We start from the raw sequence: 14,813 nt of genomic DNA, 5'->3' as shown, positions 1-14,813 counted from the left end.
GCGGAACCGGCAGGATTCGAAACTGTGTCTCCCTGGGATTTATTTTCAGTTGTTATCACAGAACATAAATGCCATCAATACTAACTATACAAGTACTATTAGATAGGCAAGAGACAGTATAGATATGTAACCTACTGTCTCTTGACTGCCTCATTGGTCTAGTGGTTAGCATGTTCAACTAGCTGTGGAACCTTGTAGTTGAGGACCTGATAACTAAACTAAATAAAAGTGAGTTTAACACCATTGGTTATGCAGATGAACTTACCATCCTAATCAGTGGTAAACTAGAAACACACTATATGAAGCCATACAACGAGCTTCACAATCCATACTGATATTATAAATGCGAAAGTGTGTCTGTCTGTCTGCTAGCTTTTCACGGCCCATCCGTTCAACCGATTTTGATGAAATTTCGTACAGAGATAGCTTGCATCCCCGGGAAGAAAATAGGCTACTCTTTATCCCAGAAAATCAAAGAGTTCCCACGGGATTTTCAAAAACCGAAATCCACACGGACGAAGTCGCGGGCATCATCTAGTATGATATAAAATAAGCGAGATTTTTTTTTGTCATTTATTCTATGAACTCAGTTTTCACGTAGGTACCTGAAATACGACTAAAGAATTTTTTGTTATCACACAAACATAATTATTTACAACCACTATAAATAACTCACAAAATTCATCATAGTACATCAACATCAAAAAATAACCTTTTTAAATTGAAGGCTTAGGCCACGCTTCAATCATACGCCTTTAACTTTCAAGCCACCTAGTTTTCCAGTTTCGCTTACTTTCTATTTTCTAGTAAGTAAGTAATTCGTACGGTTAACTATAAAATATTCGTGTTCGTTAAGTATAAAGTATTCTACGCTCACTTTTGTTAACGAACAAAACGAGCGTTGTTGTATTTCTGTTCAAAGTCTTAAAAAGAAATAGCGCATTAAAAAAAACTGAATTTTAAACACAGTATGGTAGTGGTAAGTTTCTGTGGTAATGAAAATTAGAAGACCCCTCACTAGGTACACTGATGAAATCAAACGAGTCGCATGGAGCCGCTGGATTCAGGCGACGCAAGACCGTGGCGTGTGGAAGTCAGAGACCGTGGACGTCTATCGGTTGATTGATGATTTAGAAAAATACATACCAGATATTAAAAAGTTATATTTACTATATGGAATATTTACTATTTGGAATAGTTCTACGAGACTAGGCTGTGGGAATCTGAGACAAGTGTGATCATGTAGAAGTTAGAGCATATTAACGGCTTTTTCATAGTCGTAAAGCGACCACGACATTTGGCACCCTATAAACTCACCCTTGCCCTTTCTTACGCTCTACTGGTTCGCTGAATATGCTGAGCAGTGCTTTAGCATTATTGCAAACTAGCAGCAGACAACTTTTACTATCAGAAACGATTGACTAGTTGTCCGCAACTTTGTCCGCGTGATTTAGGTTGTCAAAATCTCCGTGGGAGCTCTTTGCTTTTCCGGGATAAAAGTAGCCCATGTCACTCTGTAGGTCTTCAACTACAAACACTTAAGGGCTTTGTCCTTCAATCATGTCGCAACGGTGCAACGGATTGACATGGTTTTTTGCATGGGTATAGATAAAGACCTAACCACAGGCTACTTTCTATCCCGGAAAATCAAAGCGTTCCCATGGGATTTTAAAAATCTAATTCCACGCGGACGAAGTCGCGAGCATCAGCTAGTTTTAATAAAACTAGTCCTAATTCACAGTTTCCTTAGATCTCCATCTAAACTGTGGATTAGGATAGGTACTATTAGTTAGATGGATGTAAGGAATGCATCACCGTATAATTCTTTAAATTATACGATATTGCCAGTCTGAATATTTAATTATACATATTATACTTAAGTACTTACTTAATTGAATATTCCGTTCCCAAATCCTAAGCAAAGTTCTAAAATATCTTCTAAACCTTAAACCTAATTTCAAGTGGACGAAGACGCAAAAATAATCTTATTCATACGGAGATCGCTTGCATTCCTTTGATATGCCTATTGGCAATTTATTAGCCAGGAAAATCGAAAAGTTGCCTTGGGATTTCCAAAAAACTAAATCTACACGGACTAAGTCGCGGGCATCATCTACCTATTTATATTTAGTATTGTGTGTTTTGTGTCATAGGTGAATTATAAACGGACAAAAGGCAGTGAATACTGCAATCTTCAGGGACACAGCTTCGTCGGCATTTCACAAGAAACCTTCCGTCGCCTTAGATTGTAGAACCGAGCTAAACGCTAAATATAGGAGACAAGAGCCCTCAGTATGAAATCTTTTACTATGTCGCTCAATACAAAGGCAAATACGATGCAATTGTGTCATATACCAAAATAGTTTTAAAGATAACCTTTTATCATACAAGAGATAAAAAAATGATAGGTTTGGCTAAACATAGATATGACCTTGAACTAGTTAGATAAAGCCAAGAGTTTGAGAAATCTAAACATATAAAAGGAAAAACTGACTGACTGATCTATCAACGCACAGCTCAAACTACTGGATGGATCAGGCTGAAATTTGGCTTGCATATAGCTATAATGACGTAGACATCCACTACGAAAGGATTTTTGAAAGTTGAACTCCTAAGGGGGTAAATAGGGGTTTGAAATTTGTTTAGTTTATGCGGACGTAGTTGGGAGCATAAGCTAGTTGTTACAATAAAAGTTAAAGTTAAATGGTGCCCAGAAGTAGGCTGCATTTCTGCGCTGAAGTCAGGCTGATCATTCGCGCAAAAATTAAATGCAAAAAAATTCAAGTATTGGAATTAGATGAATACCTAGACAAAACCGAAATGTAAATTCTTTGAAAAGAGTAGTGAAGAAAGTATGAGAATTACCTACTTAATTAATTTACAATTGCAAACATATCTTAGATATTTTCACACATGTGAGCGCAACTTCACGTGTTCATAATGTAAAAGAAAACGAATGCAACAATTGAAATATTTCTTAAAGATAAGTAGATAATAATAGTTAGCAATCCGAACCAGTGACGATTCAAAAATACTTGTAAAGGTTTAATTGAATAAAAAGAATTTTTATTTTTATTTTATAATGACAAGATATTTTATGGTGTGAAGTTTGCTGAACTAAATCCGATGGGTAAACAGTTTTTTTTACTAGCAGTTATATATATAAATTATTATAAGTACAGATTATGTAGTTTGAAAAAGAGTATAGAGATAATGCATGAATATCATTCCAAAACAGTTCTTCTAGTCGGAAATGGTCTTCCAAGACACAATATAAACCCCGAACGGCGTTCGCACCTAAATGGATCATTGTCGTGGAAAAAGAAAGATCGATGACGCAATAAAACATTAAACTGAAACGATGTTGGGTCGATTAACGTTTGGAACTGAACATTCCATGTGCCGTAAAAACCGAGACGACGCGACGGTCAACAATTTATACACGAAACCCAAATTGTGTTTAACGAATTTCAGGAAGGACAGTATATATTATATTGGTCGTCGCAAACACGTAAACAGGAGTAAAATTAAAATATTGGATAAAAAAATATCTCTTCCGATATTTTCAGATGAGATCGAAAACTTCCAGCGTATTTTAATAGATAATCAAGAAAGATGAATGACGCAATATAAAATACATTTAAAACTGAAACGATGTTGGGTTGATTAACGTTTGGAACTGAACATGCCATGTGCCGTAAAAGCCGAGACTATGCTTAACAATTTATACACGAAACGCAAATTGGGTCTAACGAAACATCGCAGAATCAAGTACCTAAACAGAATTTCAGAAAGAACAGGATATATTGCCCGTTGCAATCTCGTAAACAGAAAATATACGTATATATAGTAGGTACTCAAGTAGGTATTAAGATGAAAAAATAGTCCATGGATTCAATTTTTTTTTCGTGTATGATCTGCGATTAGTCGAAACTCGAAGGATGGTCGACAGACTGTAAGCAAGTTTTGTTCTATATATGGCTTATGGGGTCTTAGAGCCAGAGCAGTGTCCTTAGATCTTTAGCACATTATCAACCACATTTGCACGCTTAAGATGCTTAATTATCTCTATTGTTAACAGGCTCTGTGCCAGTTTATTTGGATGCCACAGCAAGCGTTCCCGATATTTAATATTGTACTATTGATTTCCTCAATGTCTGTTCTGTTGGTATACTATAAATGGAATTGAACATGCCATGTGCCATAAAACCGAAACGAAACGTGATTTGAAATAGCTTTTTTGCTCTTAGATATTGCGACTTAGAAATAAAACCAGGACTATACATGTAATGCGGTCAATGAAAATACAATTCATAAGAAGCAGAGTTTAAACATTTACAATTTGATGAGGCCAAGAAACTGCTATTTGATCTCGCGTAGCAACCGTTGATAAAGCAAACATTAGCGGAGCAACGGGTGACGTAACCGCCTATTGGAGTCTAATGTGACTTCACAACGAGGAAGCGGCCCTCGCACAATTAGGGAATTTGTGTAGGTACTCCAATAACGAAGTAATGCGCGAATTGAGACATTTCTAGGCCCGACCTTCCCGTTGAAATTGGAATTAATTTCAGATTAGAGCGGCAGCTCTACCCTCTAAAATGTTATGAGGTAACAAAATGACTTTTGTTTCAAGGCTTTGGGTTGAATTTTTTATAATATCTCTATTGTGTGAGTCTTTCTCCTATTTACCCGTCTATTGATTTCTACAAGATAGCTTAACTAGTACGAATCAGGTAGTAGGTAAAACACTTGACGACTCTGAAGCAAAATAATTAAGTAGTTAATAGTCATCATATTGTCATGATCAGCCCATCGCCGGCTCACTGCAGAGCACGGGTCTCCTCTCAGAGTGAGAAGGGTTTGGCCATAGTCTACCACGATGATCAAGTGTGGATTGGTAGACCTCACACACCTTTGAGAACATTATGGAGAACTTTATGGAATGAAGTATAGATCAGTACTTTATTTTAAAAAGGGCCGTTTATAAAATAAATAAAATTTTATAAATAGTTAAAGTTTATAAAATTACCTAATTAGATTTAGGTCTTGTAATTATGTCACCATATTGATTTACCGACATCTACTCAGTTCTATAACCAAGTCATGGAAGAAATGCTAAACATTAATTTTATTTCGTGAACCCCAAATTATAGATCAATGATGAACCCCTTTTATTTACGATAGACTGGCCAAGTAGAGGGCGTTACCCGATTTCCACGTCATTTCCTTCAACTGGCCAATTTACATTTGAAGATAGATTGAAACTTTTAGCCATAACAGCTTCAAACATGATTGACGAAACATATTGGATAATTATCGATATTATGTTAACATCTTATGTACAATGTTTCTTGGAAATAAATAATTTCATTCATTTCATTTCATTTTACTTAAATGGGTCTGAATTTGATAACTAAGATAGAAGCTAATGACCTAAATTAATTTAAGTTTGAGAAATATCAAGTTACAGTTTTGCAGTTTCAATATTATCTATACATAAATGTTGAACTTTGCTACAGGGATAATGATAAAATTCCAATTAACCAACATTGAAACTATGCCAAATGAGACTTTCAACTACGTTTTTAAACGGCCTACAATTTGTACTTGATAAAATATTTCACAGTAAGCGAATCCAAATTATCGTTGAAGCGCATCCCAAAATAGATTTTTCAAATGAAAATGACAATTTTTTTGGGCAAAGCTTAGGTAATATGATCATGATCAACCCATAGCTGGCTCACTACAGAGCACGAGTCTCCTCTCAGTATGAGAAGGATTTTGACATAATAATTTCTATGGAGATTGGCCGCCGCGCTGTGGTCGAAATTCGGTCGGGAGGACATTCATCATCATCATGCTCAAACCATCGCCGGCTCACTTCGGGTCTCCTCCCAGAGTGAGAAGGGTTTGGCCATAGTCTACCACGCTGGCCATGTGCGGATTGGTAGACCTCACTCCCCTTTGAGAACATTATAAAGAACTCTCAGGCATGCAGGTTTTCTCACGATGTTTTCCTTCACCGTTTAAGTGAGTGATATTTAATTTTTTTAAATGCGCATAACTCCGAAAAGTTAGAGATTCGTGCCAAGGATCGAACTCCCGACCTCCCGAATAGGAGGCGGACGTCGTAACTACTAGGCTATCTCCGCTTATATAATACTAGATGATGATGATTTAAAATCCCGAGGGAACTCTTTGATTTTCTGGGATAAAAAGTAGCCTATATCCTTTGCCGGGATGTAAGCTAACTCTGTGCCAAATTTCATCAAAATCGATTAAACTGTTGATTAGTGAAAAGCTAGCAGACAGACAGACAGACAGACACACTATCGCATTTATAATATTAATGTATGGAAGTATGGATAATCTGATCTTTTGAATGATAGTCTTGACTCTTGTGGGAACTAAAGATGGGAGAGACCATAAGCAGATGAAATTCAATATTTCCAGTAATAAAATACAACCTGATGGGATACCAGCTCTTAGTGGGTTAGTAAAAAAGACGTTTCGCAGCCGTGACCACAGACGACGTACGGGCCAGTCTTTTAACGGTATTGAGACTTGCTTTATACAACTGCAGAGATAATTGATAGGTATACGTAAGTATATATATATGTAGAAAGAACAATAGATAATGACCAGAATTCAGATTTACATTGATAGACCAATTAAACACAACCAAGTCAAACTGCTTACTACTAGATAAATGACAAGTTCTTAATAAGGTATAAAACACGAAAATAGTTTCTACCTATGTCCGTTATAGACTTTGAAACCACCCAACCGATGTCGCCCAAACTAGTTCTATTAGAAAGGCAATAGTGCGAAAATGGTTCGAGACCACTAAAACAATGCATTAGGCTAGGCACATAATTTTTATAACGTAGTAGCACACGCCGAGTATCCGCTAGAGAATATCATTAAAATAAATTCAGACGCAATTTATATCCAAGTGGCGAGTGTCGATGTAGGTACATACTTGTTGATTGTTAGTGTGTAGGTGTAGGTTAAAGTATGAACACAGCAAGTGCAAACAGCAGTCAGCAGATACCGCAGCTTGCAATATTCCCCTGAATTGCTGCGGAAGTGGGAAATGCAGGGACGATTGTACGCTCGTTAGTTATTCCACAGGAATCCATACCGTCAGTGACTCATTTGTTAAAACTTAAAAGGGCAGGCTACAATATCGCTTAAACATCATTTCCATATTAAGTACTAGGTGATGCCCGCGACTTCGTCCGCGTTTTTTTAGGTTTATAAAAATCACGTAAGGAACTTTTTAATTTTCTTAATAAACAGTAGCCGGGATGTAAGCTAACTCCGTAACAAATTTCATCAAAATCGGTTAAACTGTTGGGCCGTAAAACGCTAGCAGACAGACAGATAAGACACACTTTCGCATTTATAATATTAGTATGGATTTGCCTGAAGAATATAATACTGGAGTAAGCACTAAAGTTGAACTAAGAAGACCGGTAATTACTATACAAAGTTGTCCTTCTATAACTCTTCTGCCTTCCATATCATTCTAAAGTTCTATATAGTCAACAACACTTTAAAGAATCTGGTAAAACGGTCGGACGTAGTCACCGAGCAGACGCTTGGAAGAATGAAAATCGGTATCTCTAGTGTAACCCGTGCATTCGTACAGTCATTGAATGGTCCAGGAGCGGATTCTTATTTATATTTATTCAGATACAAGTTAGCCTTTGAGTGGAATCTCAGCTGGTGGTAAGTGATGATGCAGTCTAAGATGGAAGCGGGCTAACCTGGAAGGGGTATGGCAGTTGTTTATTAAACCCATGCCCCTTTAGTTTCTATGCGGTACTTATCGTACCGGAGCGCTTAATCGCTTGGCGGCACGGCTTTGTCGATAGGGACCACCCTATAACTATCCGTATCCACGGCCGAAGTTTCCCACTACACTAGACCAGAAATTTAAATTCCAAACCCCTGCCAGGAATCGAACCTAGGACCTCCCACAAATACGACCACTGCGCCAGGGAGGTCATCAAAAATATGAGAAAAATAAAATTTAAAACCTTGACTCTACCCTCGTCGAGAATATAATATTATAATATGTTGTATTATATGATTACTAGCTGATGCCCGCGACTTCGTACGCGTGGAATTAGGTTTTTAAAAATCCCGTGGGAACTCATTGATTTTCCGGGATAAAAAGTAGCCTATGTCACTCTCCAGGTTTTTATCTATACTCATGCAAAAAATCACGTCAATCGGTTGCACCGTTGCGACGTGATTGAAGGACAAACCAACAAACCAATAAACCAACAAACAAACACACTTTCGCATTTATAATAAGGGTACTGATTACTAGAGCAACTATTTATAGATTCGCTCTATATTTATTTGTCACGCTTTCAAAATAATTGGATCAGAATGTTCTTTGAGTGGTAGTAGACTGTCTACGCAATACAGTTATCAGCATAAACCATCAAAGATAATCACATCGAACATATTATACCGTGCCTAACAATAGCTAAACATTAACATGTAATATCCGTTAGCGTTTAAAACAATTTGTCGACAACACAACGAGTTCAAATAGCTAGTTAGGCAAAGTTTTCTTACATTTAATCTTTTTTATTTCTTACCTTTGTGTTTCTTTCATAAGCTGTTTGTTCTAAGTAAGTTCGCACGGCTTATTCGTCTAAATTTGCATGCTCTGTGCTTTAGTCGCCTATAATTAGAATTATATAATAACTTAGCACCTAGGATTTGAATAGTGTAATTTTCTTGTATGAGTCTGTTGGTGGTTCAATAAAAAAATAAAATAAAAAGTACTTACTTATAACTAAATATTCAAAGACGCTTTATCAAAATAAATTATGATTACTTACTAAGTTATGTTATCGTGACAACTTATTTGGCCTTGTTTCTGCTATTGTTAGCATAGCGAAACATTTCTAGGAAAATTTTATGTCACAACCCTTCACATTGCGTAGAAAGTCGTTAAATATTAAAGGGACAAACAATTACTGTACCTACATTTGAGTTGTTTCCAGACCTGACTATACAAATTTTTAATTATGATAAAAACGTTGAAAAAAAATTAAGAATATTTCTACATCTATGAACTAAAAATGAACCTAACTATTAGGTGATTTTGGTATTCTGTACTGGCCACTGGGTCATGGTTAATTCAAATCGACATCTATTTAAATAAAAAAAACAATTGAATAGTTACTCGTATCAATCGATTTAATGATTTATCCAGCATATGGTACTGATTCTGAGCTCTCAATTTTAAAGTATTCGCATCCTTTTCTTATTTAATGAAATATGAAAAGGACAGACACAGTTTGACAGTTTAAAATTTAATTTAAATCGTCAAACCTAGTGACTTTAGCTGCCAGTCGCGAGCCTATTGTTTAAATTTGTAGCGTGCACTAAAATTTAGAGTCTTTAAATCCGTCCTTTTTTAGCAATATTAAAAAGAAAAAGAAGCAGATACTCTAAATTTAGTTTAGAGATAGACAACAGAATCGGCGCCCATATTTTTCCAAAAACGGTAACAAAGTTCACAAAGCCAATAAACATTTTTGAAATGCATGAAGAAGTAAAAGCGTGCAATGTTTCAGTTATGGTTTACGCTACATAAGCACTAATGCTATCTTTGGACGAATGGCTTTTATGGTTTCGTTTCCCCTTCGCGACGCGACGTCCCAAACCCAATAGCTGGTGCGATTTATGTGACAAGGGAAAACTTTGGGGGAGCGCGTATCTCTGGTATTAATGAAAATCCAACACAAAAAACTGAGAACAGTTAAGTTAATTTCTTGAATCTAGTAAAAATGAAGCATATTTGGGGATATCTTTCAGATTAATAAAAATTTATCCTGTACTGTCCCCGACACGGCCACGACTGAGCAAACGTCTCCCTTCGATTTATCTACAACTCCCTATTCTGTTGTTGTATTCTGTGCTTCTTCGGGCAACCAAACTGAAATCTGATTCATCACGCCATCGCCACCTCGGCCTGCCACGTTGGCGTTGGATTTTTGAGGATTTTCAGTTCCAGTTTAATTTGCATATTCATGATGATCGATTGGCAGCATTTCAATTAACGAAATATTATGCTGTTCACTTTCTACTGCTCTATATAGTATCATAAAAGACCTTTGCCTCAAGTTACTCTCAAGAAAAGGTGGGTGAAAACTACTATACTTGGTTCGCAATTTACATATTCATGAATCATGACATATAATAATAAATCATCGATCAACAGCGACTTTTGTTGTTCATTCCGTGTATTTAAATAGTCCCATCTGAGAGACCTACGCTATTATGTGAATTGATAACTAAAATCGGAACTAAACGTGTAAACATTAACTGCACTTTCTAATGAAGTTAATGAAAAACAAATACTTAGCACAGATAATGGCAGTGAAAGGAAGTGTGAAACTAAACTCGGAATTATAAACAAGCAAGTAAATATAAACATATAAAGCGATGTTCTTATTGCACCCGGAGACATCTCACACGGTCCCCTTCGCCGCTTAGCTTAGCTGAAACGCTCGAGAATTGAGCGAAATTTTCACTCAAACTTTATATAAGTACAAAAATAGGAGCGGGTGAATAAATAAGTAACTGTGGCGAACTAGAGAGAACGTACATTTAAACACTGTGATTGTGAAGTACTGTTCTGAGATCTCAATGTTTCTAGTTAAAAAACGCGACACCAGAGTAAAGTAAATGCCAAAATTGTGTGTAGACTGTAGAGGCTGTACACCGTGCATAAATCTGTCATTTAGTATGGCCAGAAAGGGGACGAAAACTTATTCTTATCCATCCCTTTTGTCCATACTTTCGTTGACATTCGTTAGATTTACGCACAGTTTATGTTAAAAATTACAGTAGGGCTTCTGATATCAAATCACGGCATTTCCACAGTTAGTTCAATCTTATATTACGAAATGACAAATTTTTGCCAACTCTGATGTCACGTTACTAACTCGTAAACCTACAAGTAGATTCGCACGAAGAATGTAGCCAGGTTTTTTATAACAATTTTACCTCAGCTTACACTGATAAATATGGCTGCAATTGATATAATGAAAATAAAACACGGAGGAGACTCAAAAAACGGGAGCCGTTATACCAAGGAAATAAGACTTAATTAGATTTTTAAAGTGTGTGTGTGTCGGTGTGTGTTGTATCTTAAATTTTCTAAAACTTAATTAGGCTAATAAATAGTCAAATCGTAGAATATGGAAACTTACTCTAAGTTTATAGCAATAGAACGTAAGTCTCCCTACTGCACTTTGCGATAAGCTTTCAACGATTCCGATTGCGTAATAACCAAGCAAGCCCACTCGAAAATCCGCCACGTACGTGTTTAAATTTTCATCGAGCCGTAAATGCGAAATCGTTGAGCAAGATGGAGTAAATAACGCTACGAAGTTTAGTATAACATAGTAAAGAGTCATTGTACTTATTCATCAAGAATTACAAGAGAAAGAAGATAAAGAAAAACTTTTGCTATTTAGAACTTTTGAATCTTTAGCTTTGATTCGATGATCATAAAGGTACGGACAGACGTGCTCATTACTAGCACGAAAGCATGCTTTTATTGAGCAAGTGCTCATTAGTAGCACGTGTGTCATGTAATGAGCATGCTCAAAAATCAACCGACGTTTGATTTTCGAGCATGCTACCTGAGGCGCGGGTAGAAGGGGGCGTGCTCCGAGCGCGTCTGAACAGGGTTTGCTTATTAGCATGTACTCAGTACAACATACAACATATAACTCTACAGTTTATTTAAGCATGCTTATTGCTGGCAAATGTGAACAGTTGCATGAGCATACTAACATTAAGCTAGCATAAAAGCACGCTTTTTTTGAGCACGTCTGTCCGTACCTTTAATCATGGAATTCATGAATCAATGTGAAAGCGAATGTGCTTGGCTTGTATTTTTGGAACATCACTAGTTTTTATTGCTAGGTGTAGTTAATGTAAGGGTTTTCCATATATGGGCTGCCAGCCAGGTAACCTACCCGTGTGCCTAGGTGCTGCTGGTCCCTTTTGGATGCGTCCGAGGGGAAGAGCAGTATTCGGGCCGGTGCACCCCGGTAACTTGGCTAATAATTTATCTTCGGGGATATTGTTGGCTATGGCTAATGACCTGGCAGGAGGGGGAGGTTTCTCCGCGTGTTACTAACAGAGACCACAGTGGAAGAAGCGGAGGATGAGACGCGGGCGACGTGCGCGCCGCGCGGGGTCTGCAGTGTCACCCGTTGGGTTCCCGGGTTGGGAGGCGCACACACTTCGTCGGTGCGGTGGGGGACCTCGAGAGTGGGGTCCCCAGTGGAGGGTCCGTTCGTAAACGCATTTCCCAGCGTTAAAAAAAAGGTCTTCCATATTTATCATTCATTTCACCGTCTCTCGCCGACAGTGAAATGTTAATTATAGTATAAAAACCGTGTCGTATAAAACTTCGCGGTCAAGTACGCCGACCTGGTGAGCTGAAAAATGAGGCTTATGGAAATTCCAATTTCTTTAATTAATTGTATTGCAATTTTCATTATTTAATTATGAAAATGAAAAAAATGTTACAAATATTAATAGTTAAGCGATTGCATTTTATCTACACCTTCTCAGTCCAAAATTACAAGGTTATTATAATTTTGGATTGAGTTATTATTATGTATTTTCGTATCAGCAGTGATAAGCTGATAAGAGTACTTGTCAGCGTCTGACGGCCTTGCCAAAGCCGCAAAAATAATTTTCCCACAGCGGATATTCCTTGTTGATTCACAGGTTTGCCAAGAAGTCTGCGCCTACACGTTCCCTAAATAATGATAATTGATAGTTTATAAAGTCGATGCCGGGGACATACAGCATACTGACTTGCCAACTAACGACGTTCTAGCCACTAATTGTAAATAAAATTTTGTCAACCAAGACATGCCCAATAATAGATATGGTCATTGGTCAAGGCCTTTTTTCTTCTTCGGGGGTGGAATTCTGTTATTGACAGGGCGTGTCCAACTTGCGCGGGCTAAAACAACCTCCTCCTTGTCCTCTACATCACGGCAACTCTGAGTTGGCGAGAAAAGAAGCTTCTTCTTTCTTTTTTCTTTCTCCACATTATAATTATTGCCCTTAGGAGGTGTTTTTGCCACTCGATTCTCTTTCTAGCATGCGAGTCACAGGGTTTCGGGCGTCCGCCCCATCGCTCGCACCGGCGCAAATCCAATCCGACCCTATCTCAAGTCAGCACAAGCAGGCCATTCAAATAGTCTAGTCAGGCTATTCAAATAATAGTGTCTGGGGGTGTCTTCCTCTCTCCTCCTTCCAGGAACTACAAAACATAGGTAACTACCAAAAGTTGGACTTGAAAGTTGGCATGTATGTAAATGCTATTGCCTACACTAATGTGGAAGACGTACGGAGTCGTTGGCGTCAACTATGACCACCTCAACACGGGCGTCTCCCTAGTATAATATACCTGCTTTTTCTAGAGTCAAGACCATAAGGCCAGGACTCCCAAATGTACAGGATGTTGATTTTATTTAAAGTAATCAACGGACTGGTTCTTATTGTTTATGACAAGATCATGTTGCGTGTTCCTAAAAGTCGGGAGTACATGTTCAATGTATCAAGTAGTGTTTTAGTATGTGTTGGTGTTTTTATAAATAGTATGATCAATTAGTGACATCAGTAATTTTGCAACACAAAATTCTTAAACTTTTCTCACTATAAATACTATTAAATTATTCCTTTACTCGTGTTTATTTAATCGACTTTGACGATACCAAATATTTATGGTTGTTATAAGAAATTAGAAACAATATTAGATCAAGATTGCATGCAGCGGAAAATAAATATATAGGTACATAATATACAGTATATGCTATTCGCCATTTTAACTATAACGTTCGCCAACACAAATCGATATTCTGTGTGCGAACTATTTGCCAAGTACTTAAGTACTTGAGAACAAGAAGTTGTGATATAATTTTGTCGGCCATGTTTTATCAATTAGGATTGTTGCCCTGCCAACATATTAGGTACATATTATAATTATAGTAAAATTGAACAAGTATACATATAACAGCTGAATTCTAAAGTCATATTCGCAACTCCTATGTAGTAAGAGACGATGAAGTAGGTTCGTTCAAAGAAAATGTATCATTGATAATTCTGAAGAAAACACTTAAGTACTTAAAGCATCATAGCTAAGTGCTTTTTTACGTTTGGAAATTTGCTATAATGTGAATATTGTGCCGAATTTGACAAGGGTTGAGTTGAAACCTTGAAAGCATCTTGAAAACGATATTGAGTATAATCTTGCGGTTGATATTAATTACATGTTGTACGACAGCGTATAATCTATCGACATAGTTCAAAATTAATGTGTTTTGATATACCTATTAGTTAGAAACTTATTCACTTGAACGGAAACAGTTTCAAACGTTTTGGAGACGTGGAAGTCATCCGCAAACATCGCCAAGTTATCGCAGTTATATACAATTGTGATATATGTGTCTTGGCAAGCTAGAGATGTTGCCATGAAGTCAGCAAGTAATTGATACTGCTGCAAATACATACGTAAGCATTAGAATTAAAGTTTATACTTAACAAGGCATATTTCGCCTTCTCAGTATACCGTCATCAGTGGCCCTACCGCGGTTGTTTGACAGCTACAATGTCACGATCGCAATCATCTCTGATTGGTTAATGCTCGCTCACTATTGGCCACAATGCATTGTTGCAACAAGAATCGCACAAATTCAACCAATCAGAACAATTGAGATTGTAATAATGATTGATGCAGGTTTTAG

General features: G+C 37.2%; 1 protein-coding gene across 1 annotated transcript in view; it reads right to left on the bottom strand.

Moving 5' to 3' along the window:
- Positions 1–14,813, bottom strand: part of Arf6 (ADP-ribosylation factor 6) — a 42,920-nt gene that overhangs the window by 8,990 nt on the left and 19,117 nt on the right. The window lies entirely within an intron of this gene.

Source organism: Maniola hyperantus, chromosome 2 (assembly GCF_902806685.2).
Source record: "Maniola hyperantus chromosome 2, iAphHyp1.2, whole genome shotgun sequence".
Classification (NCBI taxonomy): Eukaryota; Metazoa; Arthropoda; class Insecta; order Lepidoptera; family Nymphalidae; genus Maniola; species Maniola hyperantus.
This window is presented reverse-complemented; position numbering and strand designations above follow the sequence as displayed.